The sequence below is a fragment of the Hordeum vulgare genome, chromosome 4H (genome assembly GCF_904849725.1).
Source record: "Hordeum vulgare subsp. vulgare chromosome 4H, MorexV3_pseudomolecules_assembly, whole genome shotgun sequence".
NCBI lineage: Eukaryota > Viridiplantae > Streptophyta > Magnoliopsida > Poales > Poaceae > Hordeum > Hordeum vulgare.
This window is the reverse complement of record NC_058521.1, coordinates 441,859,700-441,879,252: the sequence shown is the minus strand read 5'-3', so window position 1 is coordinate 441,879,252 and position 19,553 is coordinate 441,859,700.

Here is a 19,553-nt window from a genome sequence, read left to right as displayed (position 1 = left end):
TATATAGTTCACCACACATATACTTGCCAACACATATATATAATTCACCACACATATATGATATACATATAAATCAATGTACATCCCCATATATCGAAAGAACCAACATACAAAGTATTGCACTGTTTATCCATATATACATATACATATAGTTTGACATTGTTCATCAACTCAAATGAAAACTAGATGATATACATATAAAGTTCATCCATCGACATTGTTCAACTCCATGAATGCCAGCTTCCATGCTGTTGGAATTATGCCCTAGAGGCAATAATAAATGTATAGTTATTATTATAATTCCTGTATCAAGATAATGGTTTATTATCCATGCTATAATTGTATTGAATGAAGACTCATTTACATGTGTGGATACATAGACAAAACACCGTCCCTAGCATGCCTCTAGTTGGCTAGCCAGTTGATCGATGATAGTCAGTGTCTTCTGATTATGAAACAAGGTGTTGTTGCTTGATAACTGGATCACGTCATTGGGAGAATCACGTGATGGACTAGACCCAAACTAATAGACGTAGCATGTTGATCGTGTCATTTTGTTGCTACTGTTTTCTGCGTGTCAAGTATTTATTCCTATGACCATGAGATCATATAACTCACTGACACCGGAGGAATGCTTTGTGTGTATCAAACGTCGCAACGTAACTGGGTGACTATAAAGATGCTCTACAGGTATCTCCGAAGGTGTTAGTTGAGTTAGTATGGATCAAGACTGGGATTTGTCACTCCGTGTGACGGAGAGGTATCTCGGGGCCCACTCGGTAATACAACATCACACACAAGCCTTGCAAGCAATGTAACTTAGTGTAAGTTGCGGGATCTTGTATTACGGAACGAGTAAAGAGACTTGCCGGTAAACGAGATTGAAATAGGTATGCGGATACTGACGATCGAATCTCGGGCAAGTAACATACCGAAGGACAAAGGGAATGACATACGGGATTATACGAATCCTTGGCACTGAGGTTCAAACGATAAGATCTTCGTAGAATATGTAGGATCCAATATGGGCATCCAGGTCCCGCTATTGGATATTGACCGAGGAGTCTCTCGGGTCATGTCTACATAGTTCTCGAACCCGCAGGGTCTGCACACTTAAGGTTCGACGTTGTTTTATGCGTATTTGAGTTATATGGTTGGTTACCGAATGTTGTTCGGAGTCCCGGATGAGATCACGGACGTCACGAGGGTTTCCGAAATGGTCCGGAAACGAAGATTGATATATAGGATGACCTCATTTGATTACCGGAAGGTTTTTGGAGTTACCGGGAATGACGAATGGGTTCCGGGAGTTCACCGGGGGGGCAACCCACCCCGGGGAAGCCCATAGGCTTTGGGGAGACACACCAGCCCTTAGTGGGCTGGTGGGACAGCCCCAAGGGGGCCTATGCGCCAAGGAAAGAAAATCAAAGGAAAAGAAAAAAAAGAGGGAGGAAGTGGGAAGGGAGGGGGACTCCTCCCACCAAACCAAGTCCAACTCGGTTTGGGGGGGGGAGTCCTCCCCCCTTGGCTCGGCCGACCCCTTGAGGGTCCCTTGGACCCCAAGGCAAGGTCCCCCTCCCTCCTCCTATATATATGGGGCTTTTAGGGCAGATTTGAGACGACTTTCTCACGGCTGCCCGACCACATACCTACATAGTTTTTCCTCTAGATCACGTTTCTGCGGAGCTCGGGCGGAGCCCTGCTGTGACAAGATCATCACCAACCTCCGGAGCGCCGTCACGCTGCCGGAGAACTCTTCTACCTCTCCATCTCTCTTGCTGGATCAAGAAGGCCGAGATCATCGTCGAGCTGTACGTGTGCTGAACGCGGAGGTGCCGTCCGTTCGGTACTAGATCGTGGGAGTGATCGCGGGATTGTTCGCGGGGCGGATCGAGGGACGTGAGGACATTCCACTACATCAAAAGGTTTTGTGGGCGGTGATGTGTGTTTTGCTGCCCTCCTTAGTCTTTTCTTGATTCCGTGGTATTGTTGGATTGAAGCGGCTTGGACCGACATTACTCGTACGCTTATGAGAGACTGGTTTCATCGTTACGAGTAACCCCCTTTCCTCAAAGATGACTGGCAAGTGACGGTTTCTCCAACTTTAGTTGAATCGGATTTGACCGAGGAGGTCCTTGGATGAGGTTAAATAGCAACTCATATATCTCCGTTGTGGTGTTTGCGTAAGTAAGATGCGATCCTACTAGATACCCTTGGTCACCACGTAAAACATGCAACAACAAAATTAGAGGACGTCTAACTTGTTTTTGCAGGGTATGCTTGTGATGTGATATGGCCAACGATGTGATGTGATATATTGGATGTATGAGATGATCATGTTGTAATAGAAATATCGACTTGCACGTCGATGGTACGGCAACCGGCAGGAGCCATAGGGTTGTCTTTATACTAACATATGTGCTTGCAGATGCGTTTACTATTTTTCTAGGATGTAGCTTTAGTAGTAATTGCATAAGTAGCACGACAACCCCGATGGAAACACGTTGATAGATGATCATGGTGTGGCGCCGGTGACAAGAAGATCGTGCCGGTGCTTTGGTGATGGAGATCAAGAAGCACGAGATGATGGCCATATCATGTCACTTATGAATTGCATGTGATGTTAATCCTTTTATGCACCTTATTTTGCTTAGAACGACGGTAGCATTATGAGGTGATCTCTCACTAAAATTTCAAGACGAAATTGTGTTCTCCCCGACTGTGCACCGTTGCTACAATTCGTCGTTTCGAGACACCACGTGATGATCGGGTGTGATAGATTCAACGTTCACATACAACGGGTGCAAAACAGTTGCGCACGCGGAACACTCGGGTTAAGCTTGACGAGGCTAGCATGTGCAGACATGGCCTCGGAACACATGAGACCGAAAGGTCGATCATGAATCATATAGTTGATATGATTAGCATAGGGATGCTTACCACTGAAACTATACCCAACTCACGTGATAATCGGACTTGGGATAGTGTAAGTGGATCATGAACCACTCAAATGACTAGAGAGATGTACTTTTTGAGTGGGAGTTTAGCATATAATTTGATTAAGTTGAACTCTAATTATATTGAACATAGTCTAAGTCCACTTTGAATATATTTGTGTTGTAGATCATGGCTCACGCAACAGTCATCCTGAATTTTAATACGTTCCTAGAGAAAGCTAAGTTGAAAGATGATGGAAGCAACTTTGTAGACTGGGCTCGTAATCTTAAGCTAATCTTACAAGCTGGGAAGAAGGATTATGTCCTTAATGCTGCGCTAGGAGATGAACCACCCGCTACGGCTGATAAATTATGAAATGCTGCGCTAGGATTATGGCATTTTGGAGCTAAATGGGTTAATTATGTCATTGTTGGGGAAATTAAAGCAAGGATAATATGAAAGAGGAGAAGAAAGAGGAGGAGGAGGAGAAGAAGAAGAAATCAAGAATAAGGAGGAGAAGGAGGAGGAGATGGACTAGAAGGTCATTGACCTTCTCCTCCTCCTCCTCCTCCTTCTCCTTCTTCTCTTCTTCTTCTTCTTTCTTTCTTTTCATTTTTCCTATTTATTCTCCTCTTCTCCTCTTGTTGGAGCTAAATTACCTAATTATGTCTTTTGGAGCTATAGGGCTAATTATCCCATTTTAGAGGAAAACAAGCTAAGAATATAATATTCATGACCTAACCAAGGTTCTTATGCCATTTTTAGCTTATTATGGCATTTTGGAGCTAAATGGGCTAATTATGTCATTGTCGGGGAAATTAAAGCAAGGATAATATGAAAGAGGAGAAGAAAGAGGAGGAGGAGAAGAAGAAGAAGAAATCAAGAAGAAGGAGGAGAAGGAGGAGAAGGACTAGAAGGTCTTTGGCCTTCTCCTCCTCCTCCTCCTCATCGTCCTCCTCCTTCTCCTTCTTCTCTTCTTCTTCTTCTTCTTCTTCTTCTTTCTTTTCATTTTGCCTATTTATTCTCCTCTTCTCCTCTTGTCAGAGCTAAATCACCTAATTATGTCTTTTTGGAGCTAAATTGGTTAATTATCCCATTTTACAGGAAAACTAGGTAAGTGTATAATATTCTAACCAAGGTTATTATGCCATTTTGAGCTTATTATGGTATCTTGGAGCTAAATGGGCTAATTATGTCATTGTTGGGGAAATTAAAGCAAGGATAATATGAAAGAGGAGAATAAAGAGGAGGAGGAGGAGGAGAAAAAGAAATCAAGAAGAAGGAGGAGAAGGAGGAGGAGGAGAAGGACTAGAAGGTCCTTGGCCTTCTCCTTCTCCTCCTCCTCCTCCTCCTTCTCCTTCTTCTCTTCTTCTTCTTCTTCTTGTTCTTTCTTTTCATTTTTCCTATTTCTTCTCCGCTTCTCCTCTTGTTGGAGCTAAATTACCTAATTATGTCTTTTTGGAGCTAAATGGGCTAATTATCCCATTTTAGAGGAAAACAAGCTGAGTATATAATATTCATGAGCTAACCAAGGTTCTTATGCCATTTTGAGCTTATTATTATATTTTGGAGCTAAATGGGCTAATTATGTCATTGTTGGGAAAATTAAAGCAAGGATAATATGAAAGAGGAGAAGAAAGAGGAGGGGGAGGAGAAGAAGAAGAAATAAAGAAGAAGGAGGAGAAGGACTAGAAGGTCCTTGGCCTTCTCCTCCTCCTCCTCCTTCTCCTTCTTCACTTCTTCTTCTTCTTCTTCTTTATTTTCATTTTTCCTATTTCTTCTCCTCTTCTCCTGTTGTTGGAGCTAAATTACCTAATTATGTCTTTTTGGAGCTAAATGGGCTAATTATCCCATTTTAGAGGAAAACAAGCTAAGTATATAATATTCATGAGCTAACCAAGGTTCTTATGCCATTTTGAGCTTATTATGGTATTTTGGAGCTAAATGGGCTAATTATGTCATTGTTGGGGAAATTAAAGCAAGGATAATATGAAAGAGGAGAAGAAATAGGAGGAGGAGGAGAAGAAGAAGAAATCAAGAAGAAGGAGGAGAAGGAGGAGAAGGAGGAGGAGGAGAAGGACTAGAAGGTCCTTGGCCTTCTCCTCCTCCTCCTCCTCCTTCTCCTTCTTCTCTTCTTCTTCTTCTTCTTCTTCTTCTTCTTCTTTCTTTTCATTTTTCCTATTTCTTCTCCTCTTCTCCTTTTGTTGGAGGTAAATTACCTAATTATGTCTTTTTGGAGCTAAATGGGCTAATTATCCCATTTTAGAGGAAAACAAGCTAAGTATATAATATTCATGAGCTAACCTAGGTTCTTATGCCATTTTGAGCTTATTATGGTATTTTGGAGCTAAATGGGCTAATTATGTCATTGTTGGGGAAATTAAATCAAGGATAATATGAAAGAGGAGAATAAATAAGAGGAGGAGGAGGAGAAGAAGAAATCAAGAATAAGGAGGAGAAGGAGGAGGAGGAGAAGGACTAGAAGGTCCTTGGCCTTCTCCTCCTTCTCCTCCTCGTCCTCGTCCTCCTTCTCCTTCTTCTCTTCTTCTTCTTCTTCTTTCTTTTCATTTTTCCTATTTCGTCTCCTCTTGTTGGAGCTAGATTACCTAATTGTGTCTTTTTGGAGCTAAATGGGCTAATTATCTCATTTTAGAGGAAAACAAGCTGAGTATATAATATTCATGAGCTAACCAAGGTTCTTGTGCCATTTTGAGGTTATTATGGCATTTTGGAGATAAATGGGCTAATTATGTCATTGTTGGGGGAAATTAAAGCAAGGATAATATGAAAGAGGAGAAGAAAGAGGAGGAGGAGGAGAAGAAGAAGAAATCAAGAAGAAGTAGGAGGAGGAGAAGGAGGAGGAGGAGAAGGACTAGAAGGTCCTTGGCCTTCTCCTCCTTCTCCTCCTCCTCCTCCTCCTCCTCCTCCTCCTTCTCCTTCTTCTCTTCTTCTTCTTCTTCTTTCTTTTCATTTTTCATATTTTTTCTCCTCTTGTTGGAGCTAAATTACCTAATTATGTCTTTTTGGAGCTAAATGGGGTAATTATCCCATTTTAGAGGAAAACAAGCTAAGTATATAATATTCATGAGCTAACCAAGGTTCTTATGCCATTTTGAGCTTATTATTGTATTTTGGAGCTAAATGGGCTAATTATGTCATTGTTGGGAAAATTAAAGCAAGGATAATATGAAAGAGGAGAAGAAAGAGGAGGCGGAGGAGAAGAAGAAGAAATAAAGAAGAAGGAGGAGAAGGACTAGAAGGTCCTTGGCCTTCTCCTCCTCCTCCTCCTTCTCCTTCTTCACTTCTTCTTCTTCTTCTTTATTTTCATTTTTCCTATTTCTTCTCCTCTTCTCCTCTTGTTGGAGCTAAATTACCTAATTATGTCTTTTTGGAGCTAAATGGGCTAATTATCCCATTTTATAGGAAAAAAAGCTAAGTATATAATACTCATGAGCTAACCAAGGTTCTTATGCCATTTTGAGCTTATTATGGTATTTTGGAGCGGCTAATTATGTCATTGTTGGGGAAATTAAAGCAAGGATAATATGAAAGAGGAGAAGAAAGAGGAGGAGGAGGAGAAGAAGAAGAAATCAAGAATAAGGAGGAGAAGGAGGAGAAGGAGGAGGAGGAGAAGGACTAGAAGGTCCTTGGCCTTCTCCTCCTCCTCCTCCTCCTTCTCCTTCTTCTCTTCTTCTTCTTCTTCTTCTTCTTCTTCTTCTTTCTTTTCATTTTTCCTATTTCTTCTCCTCTTCTCCTTTTGTTGGAGCTAAATTACCTAATTATGTCTTTTTGGAGCTAAATGGGCTAATTATCCCATTTTAGAGGAAAACAAGCTAAGTATATAATATTCATGAGCTAACCTAGGTTCTTATGCCATTTTGAGCTTATTATGGTATTTTGGAGCTAAATGGGCTAATTATGTCATTGTTGGGGAAATTAAATCAAGGATAATATGAAAGAGGAGAATAAATAAGAGGAGGAGGAGAAGAAGAAGAAATCAAGAATAAGGAGGAGAAGGAGGAGGAGGAGAAGGACTAGAAGATCCTTGGCCTTCTCCTCCTTCTCCTCCTCGTCCTCGTCCTCCTTCTCCTTCTTCTCTTCTTCTTCTTCTTCTTTCTTTTCATTTTTCCTATTTCGTCTCCTCTTGTTGGAGCTAGATTACCTAATTGTGTCTTTTTGGAGCTAAATGGGCTAATTATCTCATTTTAGAGGAAAACAAGCTAAGTATATAATATTCATGAGCTAACCAAGGTTCTTATGCCATTTTGAGGTTATTATAGCATTTTGGAGCTAAATGGGCTAATTATGTCATTGTTGGGGGAAATTAAAGCAAGGATAATATGAAAGAGGAGAAGAAAGAGGAGGAGGAGGAGAAGAAGAAGAAATCAAGAAGAAGTAGGAGGAGGAGAAGGAGGAGGAGGAGAAGGACTAGAAGGTCCTTCGCCTTCTCCTCCTTCTCCTCCTCCTCCTCCTCCTCCTCCTCCTCCTCCTCCTTCTCCTTCTTCTCTTCTTCTTCGTCTTCTTTCTTTTCATTTTTCGTATTTTTTCTCCTCTTGTTGGAGCTAAATTACCTAATTATGTCTTTTTGGAGCTAAATGGGGTAATTATCCCATTTTAGAGGAAAACAAGCTAAGTATATAATATTCATGAGCTAACCAAGGTTCTTATGCCATTTTGAGCTTATTATTGTATTTTGGAGCTAAATGGGCTAATTATGTCATTGTTGGGAAAATTAAAGCAAGGATAATATGAAAGAGGAGAAGAAAGAGGAGGGGGAGGAGAAGAAGAAGAAATAAAGAAGAAGGAGGAGAAGGACTAGAAGGTCCTTGGCCTTCTCCTCCTCCTCCTCCTTCTCCTTCTTCACTTCTTCTTCTTCTTCTTCTTTATTTTCATTTTTCCTATTTCTTCTCCTCTTCTCCTCTTGTTGGAGCTAAATTACCTAATTATGTCTTTTTGGAGCTAAATGGGCTAATTATCCCATTTTAGAGGAAAAGAAGCTAAGTATATAATATTCATGAGCTAACCAAGGTTCTTATGCCATTTTGAGCTTATTATGGTATTTTGGAGCTAAATGGGCTAATTATGTCATTGTTGGGGAAATTAAAGCAAGGATAATATGAAAGAGGAGAAGAAATAGGAGGAGGAGGAGAAGAAGAAGAAATCAAGAAGAAGGAGGAGAAGGAGGAGAAGGAGGAGGAGGAGAAGGACTAGAAGGTCCTTGGCCTTCTCCTCCTCCTCCTCCTCCTTCTCCTTCTTCTCTTCTTCTTCTTCTTCTTCTTCTTCTTCTTCTTTCTTTTCATTTTTCCTATTTCTTCTCCTCTTCTCCTTTTGTTGGAGCTAAATTACCTAATTCTGTCTTTTTGGAGCTAAATGGGCTAATTATCCCATTTTAGAGGAAAACAAGCTAAGTATATAATATTCATGAGCTAACCTAGGTTCTTATGCCATTTTGAGCTTATTATGGTATTTTGGAGCTAAATGGGCTAATTATGTCATTGTTGGGGAAATTAAATCAAGGATAATATGAAAGAGGAGAATAAATAAGAGGAGGAGGAGAAGAAGAAGAAATCAAGAATAAGGAGGAGAAGGAGGAGGAGGAGAAGGACTAGAAGGTCCTTGGCCTCCTCCTCCTTCTCTTCCTCGTCCTCCTCCTCCTTCTCCTTCTTCTCTTCTTCTTCTTCTTCTTTCTTTTCATTTTTCCTATTTCGTCTCCTCTTGTTGGAGCTAGATTACCTAATTGTGTCTTTTTGGAGCTAAATGGGCTAATTATCTCATTTTAGAGGAAAACAAGCTAAGTATATAATATTCATGAGCTAACCAAGGTTCTTATGCCATTTTGAGGTTATTATGGCATTTTGGAGCTAAATGGGCTAATTATGTCATTGTTGGGGGAAATTAAAGCAAGGATAATATGAAAGAGGAGTAGAAAGAGGAGGAGGAGGAGAAGAAGAAGAAATCAAGAAGAAGTAGGAGGAGGAGAAGGAGGAGGAGGAGAAGGACTAGAAGGTCCTTGGCCTTCTCCTCCTTCTCCTCCTCCTCCTCCTCCTCCTCCTCCTCCTTCTCCTTCTTCTCTTCTTCTTCTTCTTCTTTCTTTTCATTTTTCGTATTTTTTCTCCTCTTGTTGGAGCTAAATTACCTAATTATGTCTTTTTGGAGCTAAATGGGGTAATTATCCCATTTTAGAGGAAAACAAGCTAAGTATATAATATTCATGAGCTAACCAAGGTTCTTATGCCATTTTGAGGTTATTATGGCATTTTGGAGCTAAATGGGCTAATTATGTCATTGTTGGGGAACTTAAAGCAAAGATAATATGAAAGAGGAGAAGAAAGAGGAGGAGGAGGAGAAGAAGAAGAAATCAAGAAGAAGGAGGAGAAGGAGGAGAAGGAGGAGGAGGAGAAGGACTAGAAGGTCCTTGGCCTCCTCCTCCTCCTCCTTCTCCTTATTCTCTTCTTCTTCTTCTTCTTCTTTCTTTACATTTTTCCTATTTCTTCTCCTCTTGTTGGAGCTAGATTACCTAATTCTGTCTTTTTGGAGCTAAATGGGCTAATTATCCCATTTTAGAGGAAAACAAGCTAAGTATATAATATTCATGAGCTAACCAAGGTTCTTATGCCATTTTGAGCTTATTATGGCATTTTGGAGCTAAATAGGCTAATTATGTCATTGTTGGGGGAAATTAAATCAAGGATAATATGAAAGAGGAGAATAAAGAGGAGGAGGAGAAGAAGAAGAAGAAATCAGGAAGAAGGAGGAGAAGGAGGAGGAGGAGAAGGACTAGAAGGTCCTTGGCCTTCTCCTCCTTCTCCTCCTCCTCCTCCTCCTCCTTCTCCTTCTTCTCTTCTTCTTCTTCTTCTTCTTTCTTTTCATTTTTCCTATTTCTTCTCCTCTTGTTGGAGCTAAATTACCTAATTATTTCTTTTTGGAGCTAAATGGGGTAATTATACCATTTTAGAGGAAAACAAGCTAAGTATATAATATTCATGAGCTAACCAAGGTTCTTATGCCATTTTCAGGTTATTATGGCATTTTGGAGCTAAATGGGCTAATTATGTCATTGTTGGGGAACTTAAAGCAAGGATAATATGAAAGAGGAGAAGAAAGAGGAGGAGGAGGAGAAGAAGAAGAAATCAAGAAGAAGGAGGAGAAGGAGGAGGAGGAGAAGGACTAGAAGGTCCTTGGCCTTCTCCTCCTCCTCCTCCTCCTCCTTCTCCTTCTTCTCTTCTTCTTTTTCTTCTTTATTTTCATTTTTCCTATTTCTTCTCCTCTTGTTGCAGCTAAATTACCTAATTATGTCTTTTTGGAGCTAAATGGGCTAATTATCCCATTTTAGAGGAAAACAAGCTAACTACATAATATTCATGAGCTAACCAAGGTTCTTATGCCATTTTGAGATTATTATGGCATTTTGGAGCTAAATGGGCTAATTATGGCATTGTTGGGGAAATTAAAGCAAGGATAATATGAAAGAGGAGAAGAAAGAGGAGGACGAGGAGAAGAAGAAGAAATCAAGAAGGAGGAGAAGGAGGAGGAGGAGAAGGACTAGAAGGTCCTTGGCCTTCTCCTCCTCCTTCTCCTCCTCCTCCTCCTCCTTCTCCTTCTTCTCTGCTTCTTCTTCTTCTTTCTTTTCATTTTTCCTATTTCTTCTGCTCCTGTTGGAGCAAAATTACCTAATTATATATTTTTGGAGCTAAATGGGCTAATTATCCCATTTTAGAGGAAAACAAGCTAAGTATATAATATTCATGAGCTAACCAAGGTTCTTATGCCATTTTGAGCTTATTATGGCATTTTGGAGCTAAATGGGCTAATTATGTCATTGTTGGGGAATTTAAAGAAATGATAATATGAAAGAGGAGAAGAAAGAGGAGGAGGAGGAGGAGAAGAAGAAATCAAGAAGAAGGAGGAGAAGGAGGAGAAGGAGGAGGAGGAGAAGGACTAGAAGGTCCTTGTCCTTCTCCTCCTTGTCCTTCTCCTCCTCCTCCTCCTCCTTCTCCTTCTTCTCTTCTTCTTCTTCTTCTTTCTTTTCATTTTTCCTATTTATTCTCCTCTTCTTGGAGCTAAATTACCTAATTATGTCTTTTTGGAGCTAAATAGGCTAATTGTCCCATTTTAGAGGAAAACAAGCTAAGTATATAATATTCATGAGCTAACCAAGGTTCTTATGCCATTTTGAGGTTATTATGGCATTTTGGAGCCAAATGGGCTAATTATGTCATTGTTGGGGAAATTAAAGCAAGGATAATATGAAAGAGGAGAAGAAAGAGGAGGAGGAGGAGAAGAAGAAGAAATCAAGAAGAAGGAGGAGGAGTAGGAGAAGGACTAGAAGGTCCTTGGCCTTCTCCTCCTTCTCCTCCTCCTCCTCCTCCTCCTCCTTCTCCTTCTTCGCTTTTTCTTCTTCTTCTTTCTTTTCATTTTCCTATTTCTTCTCCTCTTCTCCTCTTCTCCTCTTCTTGGAGCTAAATTAGCTAACTATGTCTTTTTGGAGCTAAATGGGCTAATTATCTCGTTTTAGAGGAAAACAAGCTAAGTATATAATATTAATGAGCTAACCAAGGTTCTTATGCCATTTTGAGGTTATTATGGCATTTTGGAGCTAAATGGGCTAATTATGTCTTTTTGGAGCTAAATGGGCTAACTATGTCATTGTTGGGGAAATTAAGGCAAGGAGAATATGAAAGAGGAGAAGAGAAACTTACCGTAGTGGTCATCAAGGAGGAGAAACACCTGGAGAAGGGTCGTGCGATGCCGCTTGGGAGTTATTTTGCAGAATAGATATTTTGCAATGTCTCAGTTAGCTTGATGACACTTAGTAACCTCTACGAGTTCCAGGTCTTCTGGTTCCGGCTCAGGGCTGGAGTCGGATTCATTGTCGCTGTCTACTTCCATGTTCTTGGGTGAAGCACGGCGGTTCTTGAAACGTTTCTTGGAAAGACGTGTTTCCTGGAAGAATTCTCCATCATATGTGTCTGGGTTAATGTGAGGTTCATAATCCTGTTCATTTGGGAGAGGTGGTCTTGTTGGAATTATGCCCTAGAGGCAATAATACATATAGTTATTATTATAATTCTTATATCAAGATAATCGTTTATTATCCATGCTATAATTGTATTGAATGAAGACTCATTTACATGTGTGGATACATAGACAAAACACTGTCCCTAGCAAGCCTCTAGTTGGCTAGCCAGTTGATCAAAGATAGTCAGTGTCTTCTGATTATGAACAAGGTGTTGTTGCTTGATAACTGGATCACGTCATTAGGAGAATCACGTGATGGACTAGACCCAAACTAATAGACGTAGCATGTTGATCGTGTCATTTTGTTGCTACTGTTTTCAGCGTGTCAAGTATTTGTTCCTATGACCATGAGATCATATAACTCACTAACACCGGAGGAATACTTTGTGTGTATCAAACGTCGCAACATAACTGGGTGACTATAAAGATGCTTTACAGGTATCTTCGAAGGTGTTTGTTGAGTTAGTATGGATCAAGACTGGGATTTGTCACTCCGTGTGACGGAGAGGTATCTCGGGGCCCACTCGATAACACAACATCACACACAAGCCTTGCAAGCAATGTAACTTAGTGTAAGTTGCGGGATCTTGTATTACGGAACGAGTACAGAGACTTGCTGGTAAACGAGATTGAAATAGGTATGCGGATACTAACGATCGAATCTCGAGCAAGTAACATACCGAAGGACAAAGGGAATGACATACGGGATTATATGAATCCTTGGCACTGAGGTTCAAACGATAAGATCTTCGTACAATATGTAGGATCCAATATGGGCATCCAGGTCCCGCTATTGGATATTGACCGAGGAGTCTCTCGGGTCATGTCTACATAGTTCTCGAACCCGCAGGGTCTGCACAATTAAGGTTCGACGTTGTTTTATGCGTATTTGAGTTATATGGTTGGTTACCGAATGTTGTTCGGAGTCCCGGATGAGATCACGGATGTCATGAGGGTTTCCGGAATGGTCTGGAAATGAAGATTGATATATAGGATGACCTCATTTGATTACCGGAAGGTTTTCGGAGTTACCGGGAATGTACCGGGAATGACGAATGGGTTCCGGGAGTTCACCGGGGGGGGCAACCCACCCCGAGGAAGCCCATAGGCCTTGAGGGTGGCGCACCGGCCCTTAGTGGGCTGGTGGGACAGCCCAAAAGGGCCCTATGCGCATTGGAAGAAAAATCAAAGAGAAAAGAAAAAAAAGGAGGAGGTGGGAAAGGAAAGAAGGACTCCACCCACCAAACCAAGTAGGACTCGGTTTGGGGGGGCGTCCTTCCCCCCTTTGGCTCGGCCGACCCCCTTGGGGCTCCTTGAGCCCCAAGGCAAGGTCCCCCCTCTCCCACCTATATATACGGAGGTTTTAGGGCTGATTTGAGACGACTATTCCATGGCAGCCCGACCACATACCTCCACGGTTTTTCCTCTAGATCGCGTTTCTGCGGAGCTCGGGCGGAGCCCTGCTGAGACGAGATCATCACCAACCTCCGGAGCGCCGTCACGCTGCCGGAGCACTCTTCTACCTCTCCTCTCTCTTGCTGGATCAAGAAGGCCGAGATCATCGTCGAGCTGTACGTGTGCTGAACGCGGAGGTGCCGTCCGTTCGGCACTAGATCGTGGGACTGATCGCGGGATAGTTCGCGGGGCGGATCGAGGGACGTGAGGACGTTCCACTACATCAACCGCGTTCACTAATGCTTCTGCTGTATGGTCTACAAGGGTACGTAGATCACTCATCCCCTCTCGTAGATGGACATCACCATGATAGGTCTTCGTGCGCGTAGGAAAATTTTTGTTTCCCATGCGACGTTCCCCAACAGGTCAGACATGTGGCGGCACTTCATAAACAACATACCAACCTTCCAGATTATTATCCGTTTGGCATGCCCATGGTAGATTGAATACTTGGGTCGCCTGTTGAGCCGTAATATAGACATCGGGAACATCTAAATGGGTGTTTGGATTGATTTCGACTAGTCCTATATGTTCATGAGTCCTTCTAGTCTTTTTCGGCTGGAACCAATAACATTCGAAGACTACGGCGTTCGGTGGGTTTTCACCATAGAATTAAAGTTCATAAATTGCTTCAACTATTCCATAATACTCGATAACACCTTCGCGGATAGCAGAGACACCACAATTTGTAGATTTTCGGTCGGGCATAGATAGCTCTTTGCCAAAGGTACGAAATAGATACCCGTTGATGTTGTATTTCTAAAATGAATGAACCTTATAGTCAAAACCCTTAACGACTTGTCTCAATTCGGCGTCCATAGACTCTGAATTAGCCTACAAGTTTAATACAAAACGGTTGTTGCATTAGCCGCAAGTTAGACCAAGAATTAAATGGTCCATTATTGATAATTATCGTTTGTTTCAACGAAGAGATGAAACCGGGATAGCCGCCTCCTGTCTTTGACAGAACCTCATACTCTTCGACGAAATCATTTTCGATCACCGCTCCATCCAAGAATTTGGCAACGTAACGGCTGTTTGAAATATCCGGGAATAAGAGCAGTTCAAATGAATTAGAAGTTATGGGAAAATGTGCCGAGAACTCACTCGATGTACGGCCGCACTTCTGTTAGGTTGTTGAAGATATACAACGAAATGTTCCGCCATTCTTCGACATCCAACGTTATTGGTTTTGAAGCACCGGCTGGTGCGAGCTTCCCTTTGAATAGGCTGAGGTTGGACCCACATTTTTTAGGGTCTGCATCATTGTGCCGAGGCTTCGGATTATGCAAATGATGATTTTTGGCTTCGTAGTGTGCTGTCACAAAGTTTGCCACCTCCTCAGTAATGAATGCCTCAGCCATCTATGCTTCAATTCTACGCTTATTTTTACATTTAGCTCGAAGGGTCTTCTGCATCCTCTCAGTTGCATAGCACCAATGATCTTGCACGGGCCCACCCAATCTTGCCTCGGTCGGTAGATGTAAAATCAAATGCTGCATTGGATTAAAGAAGCCCGGTGGAAAGATCTTCTCTAACTTGCGCAACAACTCTGATGCAAACTCCTCCATGTCTTCTACCACGCCAGGCGACAATTCTTTCGCACAAAGAACACGGAAGAAATAGCTCAGCTCCGCCAGTACTAGCCATTCATCCTCAGGAATAAAGCCACATAACATCACCGGCATTACCCGCTCTAGCCATATGTGCCAATCATGACTCTTGAGACCAAAGATTTTTATTTTTTCAAGACTCGCTCCCCTCTTTAGATTCGCTGCATACCCATCGGGGAACATCAAGTGCATTTGACCCACAAGATAATTTCCCTCATAGCTGGCCTTCCAAGATTGAACCAGGCCTTTGGCTTCGACCACTTGTGCTTTCCTTTGCCTTCTCGCATGTTTTGTAACGGTCTATGACATAGTGTCTCTTGATCCACTATAGCCTTAATATTATCCTTTGTCTTCCCATCTATGTCGAACAATGTACCAATAATAGCCTCTCCGATATTCTTTTCAGTGTGCATCATGTCGATATTGTGTGGAAGAAGGAGGTCTGTGAAGTAAGGCAGATCCCAGAAGCATGGCTTGTGAGTCCAGGCGTGTTTTGAATTATACCCCTTGAAATACCCTGGACGCTCTGGATCAGGCTCGAGGGCGTTTAACTCATCCAGGATCTGTTGGCCTGTGAACGCTGGTGGTGCCAAGTTTTTGACAACTTTACCTTTGGTAAAGTTCTTCTTGTCTTTTCTGAACTGATGGTCAGGATCCAGGAACTGTCTATGCAAGTCAAAGCAAGAATACTTCCGACCCTCCTGCAACCAATGAAACTGAAGAGCTGCCTTGCATTGGGGGCACGGGAACCTTCCATGCACACACCATCCAGAGAATAGCGCATACGCTGGCAAGTCATGCATAGAGTACATGTACCATACATGCATTTTGAAGTTTTCTTTTCTAGCGGCATCATATGTCTTGACCCCATTATCCGAAGCTTCTTCCAATTCATCTTTAAGCGGTTGCAGGTACACATTCATATTCTTCCTCGGATAATTGGGCCCTGGAATTATCAACGTCAGAAATATGTTCTTTCTTTGCATAATCTGCCCGGGGGAGATTGAGTGGAATGACAAATACAGGCCAACAACTGTATTGGGTTGCCATCATGCCGAAGGGATTAAAACCATCCGTGGCGGCGCAGACTCGAGGATTCCTTGGATCTGCCGCTTTATCCTGATGCAATCCATCGAAATGTTTCCATGCTTCTCCATTCGATGTGTGTACCATCATATTTTTCCCATCCGCATCTAGTTTGGTTCTTTTGCCCAATTTGTGCCATGTCATCTGTCTGGCTATCTCTTCGACCATGAAAAGATGTTGAAGTCTTGGTACGATTGGCATATACCGAAGAACACTAACTGCGATTTTATTCTTCCTCTTCTCACCCATACCGTTGTCTACCACAAGATACCTGCAAGACTCGGAATTGGGACAATAATCCAAGTGTGCATACTCCTTCCTAAATAAGACACATCCTTTCTCACATGCATCTATCTTCTCATAGGGCATCTTAAGTACACGAAGTATTTTGTCCGACTGGTACAGGTTTGCAGGCATGACATGGCCTTTGGGTAGGAAACGTCCAATTAGTGTCATCATCGCGTCGTAGCATTCTCTTCCAAAGTTGAACTGAGCCTTCAGAGCCATTACTTGTGCAATTGCATCCAGATGACAGAGCTCAGTGTGGTCATGGAGAGGACGTTTTGAAGACTCCAACATTTCATAAAAGGCCTTTGCAGATTCCTCCATCTCATCTTCCGAATCCCGAGCATCATCAAAGTCTTGCACCATGTCTTCGATCCCGGTACCATGCTCGTCCGTGCGACGACAGACCACCTCAGCTCTTGTGCGTTGTATAGACTCACCATGAAATGTCCACACCGTATAATTAGGCTTAAAATCCCTCCTCTGCAGGTGTTTAATCATTACAGCCTCTGTCGTCCTTTTATAGTTGTCGCATCCAGGACAGGCCAATAGTTCCTTTCCTGGCCATTTGCGAATGCGGCTTTCACAAATTCCTTTGTTTTTACAAACGATTCTTTCGTCATCTCTTTCTGACTAGGGTGACCGGTATACATCCACGCATGATCACTCATCTTGCATAGCTACTAAAGACAGAAGAAATATATTTATATATAATTTAGCATTTATATTCATCGGTTAATCAGGTTCGCAATTTTTATTACGTCCAGGAAACCTACACACTAATAGCTAAAGATAGGTCCTAATCCCACCCGAGTATGTGTAGATTGGGTTCGTTTTCCCATGCTCTGCTCTGGATCCAACGCAAAAATTCGGCAGCACCTCCCAGCTATTCGCCTGATACACGTCTCCGCAATAAACAGAGAGGATGTGCATCCGGAGAACAACAGGGAGGCACTGACAAAATTCTGCATCGGATCCAGAGCACAGCATACGGGAAAACGAACCCAATCTACACATACTCGGGCTGTCCATGGATAATGTTGGACAATTCGAAAGGATGGCGGTTATAAATATGCAAAGACATGCATATTTATAGATGTTGCCATTTCGAACGGGAGACGCATACTAAAACTAAGCCAAAACCTCACTAAAACATAAACTAAAACTAACATAACTAAACCTAAACTAAAACTGAACCTAAACTAAACTAAAACTAAGCCAAAACCTCACTACAACATATAACTAATTAAACAAAAACTATTAAAAAAAGAATAAGAAAAACTAACCGAATGCCGCAGGGGCCCCCAGCGGGAGGAGGGCCGCAGGGGGAGGAGGGCCGCAGGGGGAGGAAGGCCGCAGGGGGAGGAGGGGCACGCTGAAGGGCCCGAGGAGGGCAGCGGCGGTGGGGTGGGGCGCTGGGGTGGGGGTGGCGTCGGCGGCGGCGGTGGTGGGGCAGCGGCGGCGGGGTGGGGCGGCGGCGCTGGGGTGGGGGCGGCGGCACCGCTGGGGGGCGGGCGAGGCTGCGGTGAGGGAGAGTGGAGAGAGTGTAGAGAGTGGGAGAGAGGAGGGCGCGGCGACCGTTATCGTTAGGTGTCCATCCACTTTGCCGTCTGCCGCAGATGGCAAAGGAAGAGAAGGCAGTCGGCAAAGGGGTCGGGTGGGCGCGGGTGGGTGGGGCAAAGAGGTGGCTGATGGCGTCAGCTTTGCCGTCTGCCTTCTCTTCCTTTGACGTCTGTGGGCGGACGACAAAGAGTGGCTGATGGCAAATAGGTATTTTGCCCATCAGCCACCTCTTTGCCGTCTGTTTTCCTAAAGCTGATGGCAAATATGTTCTTTGTCGTCTGCTGGCTGATGGCAAAGATTTGGCAGACAGCAAATAAAGGAATTCCAGTAGTGATAGGCATATTCTCCTGGTTCAAAGGTCACTTCTCGGTGCTTTGGACCATAATAGCTCTTTTGGCGGGACTTAGCTGCCTGGAGGCGTTCCTGAATGACTTTGACCTGTTTCTCGGCCTCCAGCATCAAGTCGGTTCCAAAGATGTGACTGTCTCCTGTTTGTGACCAATTCAATGGGGTTCGGCACTTTCTGCCATACAATGCCTCAAAGGGTGACAACTTCAGGCTCGTCTGATAGCTATTGTCGTAGGAAAATTCTGCATAGGGTAAGCTATCTTCCCATTTGGGTCCATGGGTGAGAGCGCATGACCGAAGCGTGTCTTCCAAAATTTGGTTCACCCTTTCAGTCTGCCCATCAGTCTGAGGATGGTATGTTGTGTTGTGCTTTAACATGGTTCCCAAGGCTTGATGTAATCGTAGCCAGAATACTGAGGTGAATAGAGAGCCTCTATCAGATGTGATGTACTTGGGTACCCCATGTAGGCTTACAATCCGGGACATGTATAATTGTGCCAGCTGGTTGGTATTAAAGGTAGTTTTCACTGGGATAAAGTGGGCTACCTTAGTGAGCATGTCCACGATGACCCAGATAGCATCATTTCCCCTTGTGGACTTAGGTAGTCCGACAACGAAGTCCATACATATATCATCCCATTTCCATTGGGGAACCGGTAAAGGTTGAAGTAGTCCGACGGGATTTTGATGTTCCGCCTTTACCTTATTGCAAACATCACATTAGGCGACATAATAGGCTATGTCTCTCTGCATTCCTCACCACCAAAATGTCCTTCTTAGATCTTGGTACATCTTCGTACCTCATGGATGAATAGAATATGCGGAATCATGCGCTTCCCTGAGTATTTGCTGTCTCAGGCTATCTTGGTCAGGGACGCATATCCATTTCTCGAACCACACGATGCCTTGGTCGTCTACTGGAAAGGATTCGTCCTTCCGTTGTGGAAGTGATGCTTTGATTCTCTTGATTCCCTCATCCCATTGTTGTGCTTCCTTGATCTCTTCTATCAGGATGGGGGTAATCTCTAGCGTCTCTAGAGTTGCTGGATCACAGAGTATCATGTTGAGACTTGTGAACTCTTCTTGCAATCTCGGGTGAATACTTACTGTTAACGCATTCACCATGATTGGCTTCCTGCTCAGAGCGTCTGCCACCACATTGGCTTTTCCTGGGTGATAATTGATTCCCAGGTCGTAGTCCTTGACTAGCTCAAGCCATCGCCGTTGTCTGAGATTCAGATCTGGCTG